The sequence below is a fragment of the Chionomys nivalis genome, chromosome 13, assembly GCF_950005125.1.
Source record: "Chionomys nivalis chromosome 13, mChiNiv1.1, whole genome shotgun sequence".
Lineage (NCBI taxonomy): Eukaryota > Metazoa > Chordata > Mammalia > Rodentia > Cricetidae > Chionomys > Chionomys nivalis.
Genome location: NC_080098.1, coordinates 40,412,590 through 40,432,129, shown reverse-complemented (window position 1 = coordinate 40,432,129; position 19,540 = coordinate 40,412,590). Strand labels below are relative to the sequence as shown.

The following is a 19,540-nucleotide window of genomic DNA, read 5'->3' as shown; positions in this document are numbered from 1 at the left end:
GTCCACGTTGGAAGCTTGGTGCCCAGCATAGTGATGCTAAAGTGTTTTGACCTTTAAGAGGTCTCTGGGGTCATCGACCTTGGAAGGGATTAATACAGTTCTCACAGCTGAGTTCTGGTTTTCTGCCATGCATCCCTGTTTCTGGGGTGGCATCTTCCACAGACCTTCACCACAGCCACACCGTGGCTCTGAACCTCCAGAACTGGGAACTAAACAAAACCATTTTCATCACAGACTACTCAGAACTGATGTTTCATCACAGTGACACATCATGGCCGAACACAGACAGTAAGAGGCAGAGAAAGGGCTGGTCAATTTTATCCCTCTCCCATTTGGCCATCTTTGAGAATCTCCTGGTGGTTAGAGGCTCTTTGTCAAGCAATGGGGTGCACAGTAGATTAGATGACTGGCAGGATACCGTGGGTAGTCACGTGCTCCCAAACCAGCTGTGGAAATGAGGAAGTGGCTAAGCATAAGCAGTTTGGTTTTTCTTTCTTTTCGTTTTCCTTTTCTACACAGAAGCATGAAACGACCCACTAGGGAAAGCTGCCTGTTTACGAGGTCAGCACAGCTTCATGAAGACCCTGAAGATAAAAGCAGGTAGGAAAGGGGATGAAGAAAAACCTAGAAGTCACCCAGAGATCTGCAAAGGCGGTTTCTTACCAAGGTCACTTGGAGTTCTGCATAATGTGGATATTAGGAACTCTCTCAGAATCAAAATTTCTGGTGCCAAAGATTCAAATTTAACCTTCCAGGCTGCTGCATGGGATCTGGTGTGCTCGGTGAGTTCTTTGGTGACTTCTTGCTCCCAAGCAGCTGACCAATCTACAGATTCCTCCTTGCCACCCATGAGCCTTGTCTAGCCGCCTCCCTCAACATTCCCAGCTAAGGGGGCCGTGGAGCAGGACAAAGACAACACTCAGTGGCAGCCGTGACACGAGGACCTCTTCCCCCCAAATTCAGTGCTTCGGCACTGGACACTAGAGAGCTCCACCAAAAGCAGGACTGGCCACTAAGCACACCTTGGCCTCCTGACTCAGCCTGCAGGACAACATCAACCAAAGACACTGGCTGTGTCCCTGACTCCTCTTCCTTCTCTGAAAGGCAAATCACTCCGCTGGCTAGCATTGAGTGCTCAAGGAATAAATAGATAAATGACGTCCATAATGGGGCTCACAACAGTCCTCAGAGCATCAGGAGCACATGAGGCAGGGTGCCTGTCCCACTCAGACTCGGGAAGCAAAGTCTGGTACTAGAAAAGGCAGCAAACTGGAAATTCACATCATTATGCAAAGAGCAGAAAATGCTGTGAATTTTTTGATTGTCATAAGCTATTCAGTGACAATGACATTTCTTTCTTCCTGAAATTAAAATACCATGTGTTTCAGACTGCCAACAAACTTTAAGAACATAGGAAAATAGTCAAAAATGGTCTGTGCTGTGAGCCCACCAGTGACTTCTAACCTAGTGGAGTTAAATGTGTGGCCACACACGAAGTGTTAGCCACAAATTTTTAGAGGTTAGGTTAAATATATATTTTTCTTACATATGCTTTGAGTAATTGAAAATACACATACATACATACTTATATAGCAAATATACCTTCTGCTAATCCAAAGAGCTCTCCTGTTAATTGATGATACTTTCCTTTTATCTTGACTACACATGGGCATAACTTCTACGTATACACAAGCAAACAAGACTTTTAAAAGCTTATAAATTGACCCTAAACAGGTAACAGATGATTCCAACCAGGATCTATTTAAGTCAGGATCCTCAAAGATGTTTAAAGGGAGTCGATGCCAGAGTCACCAGGTGAGGTCTCCCAACAGACAGCTCCAAAATGGGTAGCAGCGTCAGCACAGCAATGAGAAAAGTGTAGCTTGCACAGGCCTGAAGGTCTGCTAGTTGATCGTGGTAGTCTAGAAAGATAGAAAGCCTGGAAAATCATGACTATTTGGATATGATCTAAGACCAATCCCCAAGGGTGATTTAAAATTTAATCCCACTGCAAAGTGATAAGGGGGTAGAAAGTTAATCTAACGGTGGTTTTTAAAGGTAAGGAGATGATTAGACAGGGTGGAGCCCCCAGGACTGAACACTGGTTGTTTCATGGGAGAGGCCAAAAAGAGACGCTGTATACTCTCTCTTCCCATGTGATATCCCGAGCCAGCATAGAAATCGGCAGACATACCAGGTGCAGGCTCAACCTTGCATGCCAGAACTGTGAGACAAAAGAAACATCTTTATGAAGTTGCCTAGCCTTGAGCATTCTCTTACAGTAACTATGAAAGAGACTAACACAAAAGCCTACAGAATCCTCACTTGGTCTGTATGAACAGAAAAGTGCAAGTTCAGGTTAACAAAGGGCAAGCCTGAACCATAAGAACAAAGTGTCAGCCTCTTGACCAGTTCCCAGTGCAGACCCAGAAAGAAAGGCAAGGTCGGTTTCCTTTGAAAACGAATGCTACTCTGCTGCCAGAACCGTAGCCTGCCAGAGTCTCTCTGCTCATGATATACACACACAGTGTTTGTGCCCAGACTGTCTGGGTATCGGAGAAAAAGAACGAGTCTGGCCTTTCAGGGACTACTGGACAATGGCTTTGATTACAGTAATTCCAGAGACCCAAGAGCCCGCTGTGGCCCTAGCCAGAAAAAAAGCTTATGGAGGCCAAGTGGTCTGTGGAGTCTTGACTCAGGTCCCTCTCTGTGGGCCCCTGACACCATCCTGTGGCTACTTCTTCATTTCTGGAGTGAACAATTAGAGCAGACATCTTCAGCGACTGGCAGCACGCATATGCCAATGAAGCAAGGAGTTGTCTGTTTTTCTGCAGAGGGAAAACTATCTGGAGAGGGCTGGCACATGTGGCGCCGAAAGCCCAGGTCTGCTCTGTCCCTTTCAGAGAGAAGGCAGAACATCTAAGTTGCAAGTTGCTATGTGGGCACTATTTGGTTCCACAGAAATGGGCTCAGCTCAGCCCTTGGACATCAGGATAAATCGTTCCAACAAGGAAGAGCCCAAGCAACTCTCAAATTTCAATTGCTAGCTGAAAACCCTGGTAGCTGCTCCAGATATAATATGCAATTATAGCCCAGAAACATAAATTATCAAGGCTGTGGTCCTTTCAGAATATAATAAATGAAGTGTGGGCAACCACATATGTGGTAAAGATCCCAACCCCCAGACTGTGTCACAAATGCCTGATCACCCGCAGGAGTTAGGGAAGAATGAAGAAGAAGGAAAAAGAAATCAGACTCTCCAAGTTCAGCCCTGGCTGTCCTCAGGACAAAGGTGAAGAGGCCAGAAGAGCTACAGTCTGACCCATAAAAAGCTCTGACATTCTCACCAGTTGTGGTCTTCTCTGTTTATGCCCCCAAGGACTCTGTATGATTAGGAGAAAATCACAGGGAGGCAAGAAGCAAGTACTGACCGCTTCAGCTGAAGTAATACAATAGCAGAAGGGCGGAGCTCTCTGCTGGCAAGTTCCAAGTCTGGCGGAGATCTGGACCCAGGGGAAGGACACCGCAGCACTGACTGAGGCCTCCAGGGGATTGGACGCTCCACAGCCAATATGTGTGCTTTCCCACATCTGACACCATCTCCAACCCACAGCCAGGAGCTCTTCTGTCACAGTAACCTCAGGCAAGACTAGTCTTCAACAAATTTGGGAACAAGGAGAGTCACATGCCAGTCATTCCTGAATGTACTGCTCCTGGGGCCCTGACTCAGACACATCCAAAAAGGCATCTGAAAGTCTCTCCGAAATGCCCGTAAAAGAACACGGAGCACACGCATACGTGGCTAACGATGCTTCCTTCGACACAGGCCCACTGGCACCTCTTAGGGGCTTACTTACAAACTCCAGGCTACTAGGGGGAAAGTCATTAACCAGAAAACAAGGTGACAGGAGCACTGCCAGCACAGGGACAAGTGTGTCCAGGGACCCAGCACTAGGGAATGCCAGAAGGCTCCCAGAGGAGGGGACCACCTAGTGGCACCATGTGGACCAGAGGGAGATGTGCGCTCAGGTATTTCTGAGACCCTCTTTGTGACCACCCCTAGAGACTACAGGATCCTTTCTGTGTGGCTTCTCTTCTGCCTGACATCTGCACTTCACTTTCATCTCTCCCTGATTACAGCTAAGCAGGAAGTTTGAGTTCTGCTACCTGCTTGGTGCAGCCAGTCCTCTGTTTCTCTGGACAAGCATAGGAAACAGGAAAGTAAGAGAGACCATGCCTCTCTCCTACTAATTCTCACTGTGTCCCTGGTCCTCCACGCCTGCACACAACTCTCTATTGTGGCAATTGTGAACTGAGCGTGCCCGGTACAGCGAGATCAGCCTCCTACTGCAGGGCAAATCCGGTCATATCCAGAGAGGTGCCTCTTCTCTCTTTCACCACACAGGCCTCTCCTCCCCACACCTGCCTGTCAGCTGAATCCAGGACTCACGGAGAAGAGTTCTCACTAAGCATCAACAAAATGAAAAGATCGCAAACACAGACGGAGTGAGCCAGAGTGAGGCACAAAGCTAAGAAAAGAGCCACATAGGAAAGGATTAGAAAATAAATGAGAAGAAACTTGAGGGATTTAGAATCCATTTCAAGTGCACTGGAAGAAAATCCCTCCAGAATGGGAAAGGAGCCCGGGCTGAAACCTGGACAGCCTCTGGTCCCACCCTCTGCCCACTGCACGCTGAGGTTTGGACTTGTCCGTCCGGATTCTCTTCTCAGTTCCTACCAGGACAGCACTTCTCTCAAACTGGAGCCTGTTCATCTCTATCAGAACCAGCTGGCTGAGATGCAGGTTTTGGGTCCCCAGTAGTCTGAGGCCTTCTGAAAGCCAAGAACCGCAGAGTCGAGTCCACTCTCATTCCTAAGGGCTGCCATATCCACACTGACTCATTCTTTAAATGGCTGCTTAAACGCTGAAGGATTTAAACTAATGACTAAATTGATTCTTTTAGAAATTGTTGGATTCTGAGAGTAGCAATAGCAGTCATACTGTGACCAAAATGAAATGATGTACGGTTTATACACTGAGCCAGGAAGAGCTTTTCACAGCGGAGATGTTACCCTGTCACTCCTCAGGGAAAAGACATGGGTGACCTCTCACTGCCCTGTAGATAAGGGTCCAGACCCACAGTCCCCCTCAGCCCGCCTCCCAATTTAACACAGGGCTACAGTTCTCCAGGCCTGAGAATTCAGGACTTCAGTTCCTAAAAAAACCAAAGCTCTTTTCACTGCTTTTGGCAAGAACATCTCTTTTTTCCCAGTAAAATCCCTTCCTCATCCCCCATGCTGGCAAGACTAATGCTCCTATAGAACCCCTCACAGCACCAATAACTTCACATCACATTCCTCGATCCATTTGAAATGTCCCGCACATTTCACTGGGTAAGAACATTTGCTATTCTTACAGAAGACATGGTGTTCCATTCCCAGCACCCATACAATGGCTCACAACCAAACACAACTTTGCTTCCAGAAGATCCCATGCCCTCTTCTAGACCTCTGCAGACACCAGACCTACATATGATGCACAGCCATGCATGCAATCAAAACACTCATACACATAGAATAAAATAAAAAAATTAAAAACGTTTATCAATATATAGCTTTGGAACCCGATGACCAATACATTTCTCACCTAGAATTGTGTGTGTGTTTGCATGTTTGCATCTGTGTGTTCTGGTGCAGAGCTGGTGCTCAATAAATATACATGAGTAAACACGTGAATTTAAAAGAAACTCCAAATCAAACACTGGGGGTGTATGTGGACTGAGAAGCAATTAAGGATTTAAACTAGCCGGGCATGGTGGCACATACCTTTAATCTCAGTACTCAGGAGGCAGAAGCAAGCAGATCTCTGAGTTTAAGGTCAGCCTGGTCTACAAAGTGAGTTCCAGGATAGTTAGGGCTACCACAGAGAAACCCTGTCTCAGGAAAAAAAGAAGAAGAAGAAGAGGAAGAGGAGAAGGAGGAGGAGGAGAAGGAAGAGGAGGAGGAGGAAGAGGAAGAAGAAGGAGGAGGAGGAGAAGGAGAAGAAGGAGAAGGGAGAAGAAGAAGGGAGAAGGAGGAGGAGGAGAAAAAAAAGAAGAAGAAGAATTTAAAGTGCATGTATTCCCTTTCCTGGAAGCCGAAGCCTCTGCAGCCTCTCCAGTCTGTCACTGGTTGGCTGACTGATCGGGCTAAGATGCCACAGTGAACTCTCTGCTGCACATGGCCCTACACATTCTGCATGTGTTTCAAATGGATGGGCTCCATTCTTCCCACACAGTTTCTAGATTTGGAAAGAAAAAGGAAACCCATTGTTAAAGCTGGTATTAAGCCATTTCTCTAGGCCTTGGTCTGATCTGGTTATGAACCTTTCAGTAAGCTATTCACTGCCGATAGAGATACGGACTTTGAAATAAAAACTGATGAGGAAATCTCCACAGGGACTTCTTACAAGTCTTCATGGTCTGGGAATTTTCATTGTATACCTTCATATTCTAAATTTATTAGCAGCACACTGGAAAAGATTTTCAATAAACCTCAGTCAGCAATAATTACAACAAAATGTCCACCAGGAACAACGTCTTCTGGGAACAGGAATGGCCATTCTGCCCTTGCAGGCAGCTGGCGACAGCTGGGGTGATGATGGCCTTAGGACGTAACTGCTCTTCTACGTGCTCCTGAGATAGTAAGACTCTTCAGACAAATTGCTCCTCATCTGTGGTCACCAAGTGCTCTGACCCCCGCCACACGGCATTCCAAAGCCACATGCTCAACCAAGACAAAACTGAATGCCAGAAACTGGGGAGACACCGGCAGCTGGCAAGGGCCTCTCACAGTACACTGCAGACAAGGGCACGCCTGGAAAGAGGGGAAGGGAGTCAAGGTGCTTGGAATCTTTAAACTGCTGGCTACGTTGTGTGAGTAGAATTCCTGTTTCAACAGACCCCCTGTATTTTACGACACAGACCTTTCCACGAGTCTTTAAATATGTTTGCCACTGGATTCTCTTCCGAGCAATGCACCAAGCCTGACAGGCAGGAAGGTACTACTGCTGCGTAACTCCTGCAGAGGCCAGAGGATCTGCGCCACTCTACCTGGGAACAACAGCAGCGAAGGGATGAATTTTCTTTTTCTTTCTTTTTTATTTATTTATTTGGTTTTTTGGGACAGGGTTTCTCTGTGTAACACCTCTGGCTGTCCTGGAACTCATTTTGTAGACCAGGCTGGCCTCAAACTCAAAGAGATCCACCTGCCTCTGCCTCCCGAGCGTTGGGATTAAAGGAATGCGCTGCCACCACCACCTGGCTAAAATTTTTGTATACTTAAAATAGTATGTAATTTGTTGGTGGCTTTTCACGACTGTAGTCATGTCTCACTTCCAAAGTAAAGTCTACAGAAGTTCTTTCATTTGAACATTCCCCTCTCAAGCCTCTGCTTCAATTCATGACAGCTAATGTCTACACTGAGGTTTGTCTTTCTTTTAATCCACTCACAAAAGCCATTGCTAAATGACCACGTAATGGATACAGGAGCTACTGTGTAAGACTTTAGTATGCTAGCTGCTGCCTTCCTAGAGGAACTTACAGAGCAGAGTAGGAACCCAAACAATGGTCAGAGCTACCGAATAGAAATGAGAACCGTGGCGTTGGTTTAAAGTGGACATTGAATGAAATGTTCTACACGGAATACTTTGAACAGTGAGAAAGTTGGTACAACTAAATATACTGGTACAGCAGTGCTGTTGTGGGTCTGTCCCGTTGGGCCATGGTCCTCTTCTTCTCTTCCTATCTTATGTTTTGAATGACTTTGATTCTGGTTGCTAGTCTAATGATACAGCTCAGGTTAAAAAAGAAAGCTGAATCTTTTATACCCACCCACATTCCATTGACACTTTAAGTAGTCACTTACTTTCCAGAAGGTTGTAAGTGATTTAAACAGGACGCTTATAAAGTGTCTGGGGACCACTGAGTTTCCTTTACAAACAACACAATCATATAAAACCCAGTTCATCCGAATTCAATGCCTGTCCATTGCTACTCACTAGGACCCAACTAACTAACTTGGGAGTTTGTCACAGAGCTCCTTTGTCCTGATGTAAACAGCCCTTTTCCAGAAAGTGAGAACCAAGGGATGGGGAAGAGGCCTGAACAACAACCTCCAGTCTCTATCCCCAGTGGATCAGCAATGAAGTGAAATCCCAGGTTAGCTGAAATTGAACTAGAGATACGTATCAACTTACATGGGTTTGTGTTTGAATTCACCAAATTCGCAGCATCGTCTGTTATGTTAGTTCATTTCTATCACAATGGATGATGTTTATCCGAATGTGGCAGTTTTACACCTGTTTCGGAAGCAAAGATGTACGAAGCAAAGTCTAGCTGAGTTTTTAAGAGGAATGTCTCAGGCCTCTTAAAATTAAATAATCAATGTAAGCCTTTAAATAAGTGTAGCGAGATTTGGGTGTTAAAAAACCTGCATAGAAACTACTGATATTGGGGGAGTGAGATGGTTGAGATGGAGGAAGGATGGATATGGGAACAGGGAAGAAGATATCTTAATTAAGGGAGCCATTTTGGGTTTGGCAAGAGGCCTGGCTCTAGAGGGGTTCCCAGGTGTCCACGGGAATGTCCCCAGCTAGGACCCTGGGCAGTGGAGGAGAGGGTGCCTGAATTGGCCTTGCCCCAAAGTCAGACAGATGACTATCTTAAATATCACCATAGAACCTTCGTCCTGCGTCCTGCGACAGATGGAGAGAGAGACAGAGACCCACATCGGAGCACTGGACTGAGCTCCCAAGGTCCAGCTGAAGAGCAGAAGGAGGGAGAAGATGAGCAAGGAAGTCAGGACCACAAGGGGTTGGTCCACCCACTGAGACAGTGTGCCTGATCTAATGGGAGCTCACCAAAGCCAGCTGGACTGGAAATTAACGAGCATGTGATCAAACCATACTCTCTGAATGTGGCTGACAATTGGGGCCAACTGAGAAGCCAATGATAAAGGCACTGGGACTTGTTGCTACTGCATGTACTGGCTTTTTGGGATCCTGGTCTATTTGGATGCAAAGCTTCCTAAGCCTTGGATTTCCCACAGGGTAGATACCCTCTCTTAGGACTGGAGGGGGAAGGGGGAGGGTGAGTGGGGGAGCGGGAGGGAAATGGGAGGAGGGGAGGAAGTGGAAATTTTGAATGGTATTATTTATAAAGCAATAAAAAAAAAGAAAGTAAAAAAAAAAACAAACTACTGATAACAGAGATGGCATCGACAACAAGTAAACCAATGCACCAAAACCACTTTAAAGTCAATATTAAAGCTGCCAGGTCAGCAGCTCCAGAGACTGCAGATTTGCATTAAACCATCTGACAGATGTGAAAACTGAGGCAGAGGAAAACAATGAACTTCCCCTACCCGGCTGACACTGGAAAACCAGCTAGAATCCTCAATTAACAAGGGCGTGTTTGTTTAGTTCCAAACTTCAAAAACCATTCTTTTTCCCTTTCCCAAATCCAATCAGTCGCCAAGTCCTCCATTTGTTTTCTTCAGTGGGTGGCTGCAACATCAGGACTGCATACTGTCCCTACCCCTGTCTGCTGGGGGGGGCCAGCTGTGGGGTCTCAGATGGGTGGTGGGGGTGGGGCTGCCTTCCGCTAGCAAGCTCACTGCTGTATTTATTTATTCCTCTCCCCGAGACTGGGTGTTTATTTGGGCAGGTCTAGAGGACAGAAGCTGACAAGGCGCCTTCCTTAGTTTCTCCTGCCTGCTGTACTAGCTCATCTTCTGTCCAGTCTGCAATGGGACAGAGTCCTCATCAAACCTCATCAAAGCCAGGCTTTCTTTTCCATCCAACCCAAGGTCTAGCAACCAGCAGAACTGACTCCAGGCCTCCCACAAACATTCCCCCACCACAGACTGCTGAACTCCTGGAGCAATCTTTCCTTAAGTTTTCTAGATCTTTCCCAAACCTGTGTACTTCTTCCCCCGTGACCGGCAAACCTGCAGTACCGGTAGTCACAATTATCTCTTAACTGACTTCCTTCTCATTCATCCGTTCCCAGCAAAGCTCCAGATGTGGAGTGCCTTGACCACAGCTGCAATGGCTGTGGCGTGGCTGACTGACGGAAGCACGAGTGAATGAAGGGGTGAAGTACTGTGATGGGTTAATAACGGTGCAATTTAAGTCTTTATATGCATTTAAGATGTGTGTGCGCGCGTGTGTGCGCGCGCGCATTCTGTTCAAATGCTGAGAACAGAACTCAAGCCTTTGACCAAACTTATCACTCAACTACGTCACACCCCTCTCTGCTTTTTAAAATATAATTTAAAAATCAAGTTTTTCTATGCTTCTTTTATGCAAATCCAGGCACACATTTTTCAAAAACTCTATAAACAGAAGAACGGTGATTGAGAAAACAGTGCCTATGAATCTAAGCCACTCGCTGAGTGGAGTGGGTCCAAAGAGGATGGAAATGTATTCATTCCTTGAGAAACACTTTGCTTTAACACGGTTCCCAGTCAGTGAAGGTGGCAAGTGTTGGAGAAAATAGAATTTATCAGTTAGCATCATCATTCCTCTGCTTCAAAGGACCCTGCATTATTAGGTGAGGTGTGCTCGTGTGTGCATGCGTGTGTGTGTGCGTATGTGTGTGTGTGTGCGTGCATGTGTGTACATGACACTTACTAGTTACTACAGGAAAGATTAGGTCCCATTTCCCCAAGCCAAAATGTTGAACTAATAGTCCTTCCACCAAGTATCACATAACTGGAGTAACTAAGGTACCAGTCCACTACAAAAATCTAGGGCATGAGGGCATGGTAGGGCAGAGTGGTGTGAGGGTGGGCAGGAATCAAGTTGAAACCAGCCTTACTGAGTGTTATTGGAATTCACTCTTCACTCAGCCAAAAATGTGCAGTCTAACCAAAGTACTCCACTGGCTCAACTTCCCAAGCCACACGTCTTCTGAAGGCCACAGGCAACGCCAGCTGTGGTTTATACATTTGGGTTAAAGAGCCCCAAAACAGAAAAAAAAAATATATTTTGAAATACATTATACTTCAAAATGAAGAGTAATTGTGTGTAGCAGCCTGGAAAATATATCTCACGCAGTACACTGAGCCACTGAACCCCAGAGCACAGAACTCTGGTGCTCCAAATGCAATCTCAAACTGAAAATAAAAAGGTACAAAGGGCGGAAGGAAGGGTGGAGGGTGGCTACCGGGCTGTGACTCGCAGGAGGCTGCTGACTTGGGAAAGCACAGCTAACATACAAGCCAGCGGCAGTTCTGTGCAGTCTAAGCCTCTAGCTATTGCTCTGGACACTAGAGAAGCCAGGGGAGGCAAATAAAAGGTTGACATGTAATTACGTAAGAAAATAATGTCATAAGATTACACAAAATCTAATACACTGAGAGGAAAGGACTTCATTTAAGCCAATACCTTTTAAGTTTCTCTGTGACCTGCCACAAGGTCCTAGCACACTGCTGGAACCTTCATATCCATGACCGGCTAACCAGCCAAGGCACATTTGCCAAGCCCAGGAGCAGACACTGTCCTCAGTTACTGGACTCCAAGCAGCCATTTCTTGACCTTGTGACGAGGCCTCTGGATGAGCCAAGCTGACAGTTCCTCACCAGCCTGCTCCATTCATTTACCCTCTAATGATTGTGTAAAGGTTACAGAGAAGGCAGTAACCAGTTGTTAAACTCAAAACCTCAAGGAAAGTGGGACAGAAACTTGCTTTTTAGCTTTCTTCTGCCCAGGCTACAGGATGGACACTAAAGTCAGATCTGCAACCACTTGACTTGGGAAGATAATTGTCATTTAGCAGTGAGGGAAGTTAGGGGGGAAACTAAGGCAAATGAATGAACATAGTGAGTGAGTTCCCCATCTGTGTATTCACTGTCTTAGGCTTCAGGGAATAACCAGGGGCTGAAAGCTGGGATACTCATACCTGCTGTTGAAAGTCTAGTATCAGATGGTCAGATTGCACACAGATGTTCTGATCTCAGGAAACAAAGCAGAGGTTCTTCACCAAGAAGGGGAGGGCAGGGGAGGGCTGGGGTTGGCCCCTGAACCACAGACTTACCAACTGTAGAGACAGTTTGGATTGTTCTCAACTGAGTGGCACTGTTAGGACCTAGTGAATAGAGACCAGGGAAGCTGGTGGACATCCTGAAAAGGGAAAGTTCTCAATCGAAACAATTATCCACTTCAAATGCCAATGGCTCCAAGGCTGAGACCACCCAAAATATAAGGGGACAACAAAAGGGGAAATGGTCTGTAGGAAGAAAAGAAGAAGAGCAGCAACCTCTGCATTGCCCAAGAAGAGGCATCCTGCTTAATGGGCTCAGGTCTCCGGTTCCCCAGTGGGTGTTATTCCAGGGTCAGAAGCAGCAGAGCTTTGACAAACAGACAAGAACACCATGAAGAATATTCCCGTCAACTGGTTCCCTCCCAATGGGTTCCACAATTATGCCTGCGCCATAGCTCATCCACATGTTGGCTAAAGAGTATGTTTTCGTTGATTAAAACCTCTCTCTATCTGTCTCTGTCTCTGTCTCTCTCTGTCTCTCACTCTCTCTCAATAAATTGCCTCATCCTCCAATATTGTGACCTTGGCTTATAGGTAGATTAGAGCCCACAGATGGATCTAGATTCAAGGATAAGGGCAACTTGAGAATGAAATATCCAGAGAGGGATCAACTCTGAAATTCTCTATTTCAGTGGTAGGAGAGATAGCCCAAGCTAGATGTCATGGCGACCTGAGACACATCCATCTGAACTAAAGGGGTTTCTTCTGTTGGTTTTCTTTTTATGGCACTGAGGGTCAAACCCAAGGCCTCACGTAGGCCAAGCACATGTTATACCACTAAGCAGTACCCCTATCTGAACTAAGGGCATATCTTATTTCTTTTCTATTAAAAAAATAATTGCACTGGGTATGCCATAATCAAGAGTGTCAGCCATGGAAAAAGTTACACCAAGCTCATGAGCCAATACGGCACGCCGCTCCATAATGCTTTACCTGGGCACCCTTCCCCAGGCCCACTGCTGCTTCTCCGGAAGTATCGCCCACCCAGCACAGCTGTCCTAGAGTATACAGTGAGTTGCCTACTCAGGAAAGCTGTGCTCTCTACATTAATCGTTAGAACTAAAATAGCCCAACTGTAGCTTCGATGCCTAAAACCGAAGTTCCAATTATAATCTTGCTCAGATTCTGGAAACCAGGGTTTGTGGGGGCCCAGAAGATGGAGCAGCATCTCCTTCTATTTATACATGTGACTAATTTCTCCACTCAGCACTGGGCCAGGTTGTTGCTGTGGCTAATTCCGTTTGATGAGACAGCATTCCCTCACCCACATATATTCCCACCTCAGTACTTAACCGTTTGCCTCACTTTAGGCTGCTGAGAAAATTCTGCTCCAGTCTGCACCAGTGGAGGGCTGAAGCACCCGTAGTTAATTTAATCACTGATTGTGGCAGGGCTTGGCAGGCTTCAGGGCTGCTTGCCACAGATAAGTTGCCATTGTTAACACTCAGACAACCTAGATTATCCAGGAAATTGAGCACAGCAGCCAGTGTGTGCCCAGGGTACGCCGACTGGATCTGGTGAACACTATGCTGCGAGCTGGAACGCTTTGCAGGACCACACATGTCACAGAAGCCTCACCCTGTCTGCATGGCTGGCCTTCACCCTTCATGACCCTTCTGATTTGGACACTGTGGAAGTTCTTGGCCTTTCATTTTGTTCTTTGGCTAGCCAGTCTTAAACCCAAGCCAGCAGGAATACCTAATCTAATTATCCATCACACTGGTGTTAGGCTACTACCAAAACAGAATGGTTGCCCCTGCAAATCTCCAAAAGTAATCAGAATCATGTACACGGAGACTACCGGGGGTAAAACTGGAAAGAAAAGGTTCAGTAGAACACATTTCCAAAAGCTCAAAGCTAGCACATGCCAAAAAACGGTAGGTACTTTTGATGTCCCTCTGAATACAGTGAGAGCTACTAAGGATGGATGGCTTGACTCAGCACCTCTGCAGGCAAGAGCTGGTCACTTGGGTCCCCTGTCACTCTTAGACATCGGGGCCTGGCACAATGTTGACTTCTATAAACACTAAGGTTTTTAGGGTGAAGTCAAAGGCCCACGCTGCACATGATTCACTTAGAAACAGCATCTTTCATAAGAAATTAAACTACCAGTATTTTGTAGAAGGGAAACTGCTAGACGCTTCTGAAAGCGTGGCCTTGTGGATTCATCAGAATTCCTGACAAGTTGGTGAAAAAAATTCTCACAATCTCTAGGATTATTAAAGCAAACTTTAAAAACTTAAACCTGTATGGAACTACATATTCAGTACTAAGGATCTGTTCTGTGTATCTTTAAAGACAGAACCCATGACCTGGTGCATGCTTGCGAGCATATACATACACCCCTGAACTATACATGCTCTCCCTCCTCCTGCCCTTGTTTCTATGGAGCAGCATCTTGCTATGTATTTCTAGCAGGTCATGAACTAACTAGTAACTGAGAGGCTTGCCTCTAAGACCCTTTGGCCTCAACCTCCTTAGAGGGCTGGCCTTTTGCTTCCTTCAGTTTGAGTTTTAGATGGCTGATATGGACCTGCTAAGTGGGTCTCGGGCTCTCCTCCTGGGCTGAACCTGACGCAAACAAAGCCCTGTGTTCGTTGACTTGAACTGAGTTACACAACTCTTGCAGCAAACACTTGAGGCTTTGTAAGGCAGAAAGGTTTAGTAATCCCCCACCTTCTCCACATTCAACAGGATGTCTAAACCAAGCTATCTCCTTTGGATGGCTGCAGGCATTAACCAATAAAAGAGCAGCCCACTGTTCCGGAACAGGATGGCAAATACTATTCTAATAGGAATGGCCCTTCCAAAGCTTCAGCGCTGGACCAAGTGATGAAGCAAGCACACAGCACTGGTGCACCACCTGCCCTCCCCCACCACATCCTCTGGGCCTGAGCTTCAAAGCCCTCCCTTCCTGCACACGCCTCCCCACCCACATCACACCAAATACCCAAAGCAAGCAAATTGCTTGAGAACAGTCAAGTGCTGACTTCTCATTGGTGCTGAAGTCTCAGAACTGCTTCCAAGCCAGCAGCTCTAGGAAAAGCCCCTCACCCGCCTGCTTCTTTTTCATCTTCTCCCTTTCCAAGGGCTTTTTCTTGCTTCTCTCCTTCATCTGTCTTCCCGCTTTTCCCTCTGCCTCCCTCTTCTGGCCCTGCTAGCAACTGCTACTCCTCTGCCTTCAATTCAGCTCCATCTCTGTGAAAGAGGGAGGAACGGGGTACACATGTGGCCTCTTACTGCTTCTGGTAATGACGATCCTCCAGAGGAGTATTTCCTTGACTTAAAGCAGCATAGGCTTTGAAAAGACATCCTCCGGGCAGGGAGGTGCTATAGTAGATCAGGAGCAGTTGGGCTTTTGGTCAAGTGCCCGGTTTTTTATACCATGACCCAAGCCATCTCCTCTCTTTCCTCGGCCTGCAGTTCTGAGGAAGGGCTCTAACAGGACTGAGGAGGTTCTGAAATAACAGTGGCAGAGCAGGGAGAAGAGGACTAGGGTAGAGTAAAAGCCTGGCTTCCTACTCGCCACTGATACTGTGGGATTTTTCTCAGTATGTTTTCCCAGTGGCCTCGGCCAGCATGGACAACTCCCTAACTGCCAGCCAACAAAATACTGACTGAGCACATCGCAACCCTGTGCTGGGAGTTATCTGGATCTGTGAACAAGGTCACCAGCCTGCTCAAACTTCCATCCTCATGGGAGAGACAATAAGAAATAAACAGATGGATATGTAATGCCAAGGAGTAATAAATGCTGAGAGGGAAACCTGGGTAACACTATGAGGACCCGGGACAGCGCTCTACAAAGGCCTTTTAAAGTGACACCTGAGCAGAGAGCCTTAAAGGAAGCAAAGAATGAGTCATGAGGACATGTGAGGGAAAGCTCCCCAGGCAGAAGAACAGTACGTGCAAAGGTCCTGGGGAGAGAAAGCAGTAAAGAAAAATGTCAGGAAGTCAGAATTGCTGCAGTTAACAAGGACACACTGCTGTGCCGACATGGCATCCCATCTAGGACCACCCACCCTGAGGCCAATGACTATATAGGCACAGAGTCTCCACAGACAGCGGTCTTCCCAGCTTCCTCTCCCCCAGATTTCTCCGGCTTACTCTTCCTCCTCACCAGGAGTCCTCACAGTTGGGGTCATCCTGTCAGCTGACCACTCCATCTAACTTTAACAAAAACCGAATAGCAAACGCAGTGAGAAAGGCCATAAGCACATTTATCCACAATTCTGAAGCGATAGCAAATGTACCATAGTGAAGAGCAGAAGATCAAAAGGGCAGCGAGGGAGGGAGGGAAAGACGGAGGGAGGGAGAGAGGGCGGCCAAGAAGAAATGAGTATGGAGTCTTCCTCACAAGCCTGCAAGTGACCTGGCGCTAAACTCACGAGGATCCCCAGTCCTGGAAATTGAGGAGTGGAAATAGTAAACCTTGAAATAACCTTGGAGAGCTGCTGAAGAGGTGAGACACGTGGAGACCATGACCAGAAGCCTCTAATGGGCCCTCTCTGCAGCCAGCTTTCCCAATCTAAGAGTCATTACAAATAAACAGGATCCTCCAGTCCCAAGTTGCTCTCAAAGATGTATGTAACGTATGTAAACGCTGATTGTTTTTATTTTGTACATCAAAAAAACGAAAACAAAACCAAACAAACAAAAAAAAAACAAAATTCAGAAATTCTTCCCCGGTTTCCCCCAAAATTCCAACAACCCCTCTCTGTTTCTTAGGCCAGAGGCAGGCGGCCCACAGTCCCTGGGTGCATTTCATTGAGCTCAATGTGCCTCGGGAGCTGTCCAGAGGCCCCCGGAGCTGTCCCTGCTTGTGGCCAAACTCTGCAGCGTCAGGTCAATCCAGGTCCCACAACCCGTGCTCCAGCTGCCTAGTTCAAAGGGCCCAAGGCAAGAGAGTCAGTAGAAGTGAGCCCCCACCCCTGAGGGGCAATGGGAAAGAACCCCCCCCCGCGCGCGCGCAATGACGCGCGCGAACACACACACACACACACACACACACACACACACACGCCTGGCGCGCGCCCGCGGCACAACACGGACTTCCCAACCCCACACAAGCGCACCGCGGCTCGTTGAGTTCTGGGTTTCCTCTTCCTCAAAGCCGCGGGGCTACCGCGGCACGGAGCTCGCTCTCTCCCTCCCCAGCGCCTCACGCCCGCCGCTCTCCGGGAAAGGCGCCCGGTCCGCCCTCTCCCGCGCCAGCCTCTCCATCGAAGCCCCCGCCGCCCTCCCTCCCGGGCCCCACAGGGAAGCCCCGCATGGCCCCGGGAGGCGGGTCTTCACAGCGAACGCTCGCAGGGGTCCCCGCCGCCCGTCGCGCCCCAGCCCGGGAGCGCGCTCTCCGGGGGTCCCCTCCCGTCTGCGACGCCCAAGCGAGCCCCGGAGTCTTCGCCGCCCACCGCGACTGGGCGCAGCCTCCCATCTCTCCGGCCCCACTACTGCTGGCCGCAAGGTCCCGGTGCACTCTGCTAGGTCCCAGCCGGTGGCGCAGCCCTCCGGCGCCCCCTCCAGCCGACCCTGCCCGGGCCACCTCCGCGGGTCCCGGCTGTGAGTCCCACTCCGGAGCTGCCCCCAGTGTCCACTGCCCCCGTGCCTCTAGTCACTCGGGACCCCCCTCTGCCTAGTCCTCCCAACTGCAGCGCGCCCGCAGCCTCCGCCCGCCCGCACCGCGGGGCCCCGGGAGGAAACAAAAGTGTCTCCGCGGCGCCCTCGTCTTGCCCCGGCCCCCGCCCGGGCCGCCGAGGTCAGCGAGCCGGGCGCCGCGCCAGCCCTGAAAACTTTACGAACCTGCCCGGGGTCTCAGGACGCGGTGACGAGGGCTCTCAGGGGCCGGAGCGCCGGGGCGGGGGCCGTAGACCGGTGCCCGAGGTTCTGTCGCCCCTCTCGGGGCCGTGGACGGCGGTGGCTCTGCCTCTATCTCGTGCCCATCCTCGCCCGCCGCCGCTGCCCGAACGCACGCACTTACACTCGGGTCGCCGGCCGCTGCCGCCGGCTGCCGCTGCTCTCACTTCCTCTTCCTTCCTCCTGCTGGCCAGAGACACATCTTGCATCTAGGAGCATCCCGCGAGCTGCCGCGAACTCTCCTCCTGGGCAGACGCTGCGGAGTTGCCGCCGCCGCCGCCCCCGGCACCTGCGCGCGGACACGCGTGGTTGGCGCGTTTGCTTCCCGCCCCCGCACTGCTGCCCGCCTCCCTGTACGGTGCCTAGGGCCCGGAGCCTACGAGTTTTTGAAGTCCTTATACTTAAAAAGAGGGGAATGTCACACAGTATGCATACTTCTGCTCTGCTATAAATAGTGTGTACTGAGCATGACTTCTCTGATGAGCTCACAAACCGCGTTTTACAGTCACTAATTAACTCCGTCACCCTCATAGCGCCACCTCTGGGGTACCCTTTTTATACGCTTTTATTTTGAACAGCTTTTTGAGATTTTCCACCGAAGGTGAAACTTCGGTGGGCTGGTTTAAAACAATTAATTTCTCTAAGAAGCTCCTCGTATATTTATTTCTTGACATGTTTTGTCGTGGACAGCACGGCAAAAATGACAACCGGTTTCCTTCTCCTCCATCACCTATGAATTTACTGTAGTCAAAAGTACCAGGTTTTCTTCAATGAAGTCAGAGATTCTCTTGTGTGGTACATCATGGCATGAAGCAACATGTACTACTCTGAATTTGTTATTTATGGTTATTTTATTATTATTGAAGTCACGCAGTCCTACTTCAGTAGTTTTCAAAGAAGAAATCAAACACAACTAACTCCCAGTCTAGCAGGCAGGAGGGAAATGACAGTTGGAAAGTTCAAAAGCACCTGTCCTGTTGGAATTCAGCACTCTCTGAGGGAGCCGCTGTAGAGGGCAGGGAGCTGCTGTGCGTGCCCTCATCTCTAGAAAAGGAGAGGAGCTGGGAGTACACCCCAGAATCTAAAGCAAAGAGCAATGCTCTCTTTAAGATTAATCCCAAGAAGAGTGAACTGGGCTTGGTATGTAAAATAAGATTGTTTTAAAAATTAAAAAAGGTTAGTCACAGGAATATTTAAATATGAACCCTGTGCTAACTGTCCATTAGCACCCATTGGGTACTTTACATGAAAAATAAAATAAAATACCCCATTGTTTTTATAATGATTTTATCATTTCAGTGAACAATAGTTCCACAGTTTATATGTAATAAATCAATCAGATAGTATATCAGGTTAGGATATATGTGTATAATTAAAATTAATTCCACCACTTTATTTATTTGTTTGTTTGTTTGAATATTTAGATTTTTGAGACAGGGTTTCTCTGTGTAGTCCTGGCTCTCTCACTCTGTAGTCCAGGCTGTCATCAAACCCACAAAGATCCATCTACCTCTGCCTCCCCAGTGCTGGGATTAAAGGCGTGCGCCATCACCGCCTGGCCTCACCAGTTTATTTTTATTGATTTTTTTCATAAAATATATTCT

At 48.0% G+C, this 19,540-nt stretch overlaps 1 protein-coding gene across 3 annotated transcripts in view; it reads right to left on the bottom strand.

Annotated features, from left to right (window-relative positions):
• Elmo1 (engulfment and cell motility 1) overlaps positions 1-18,333 on the bottom strand; it is a 522,491-nt gene extending 504,158 nt beyond the window's left edge. The window contains exon 1 of one of the 3 annotated variants that reach the window (XM_057787434.1): positions 17,883-18,333. The gene's annotated coding sequence lies outside the window, so the exon portion shown is untranslated. The remainder of the gene's footprint in view (positions 1-17,882) is intronic. The other 2 variants (XM_057787435.1, XM_057787437.1) reach the window with 2 other exon arrangements.
• Between the last annotated feature and the right edge of the window lie 1,207 nt (positions 18,334-19,540).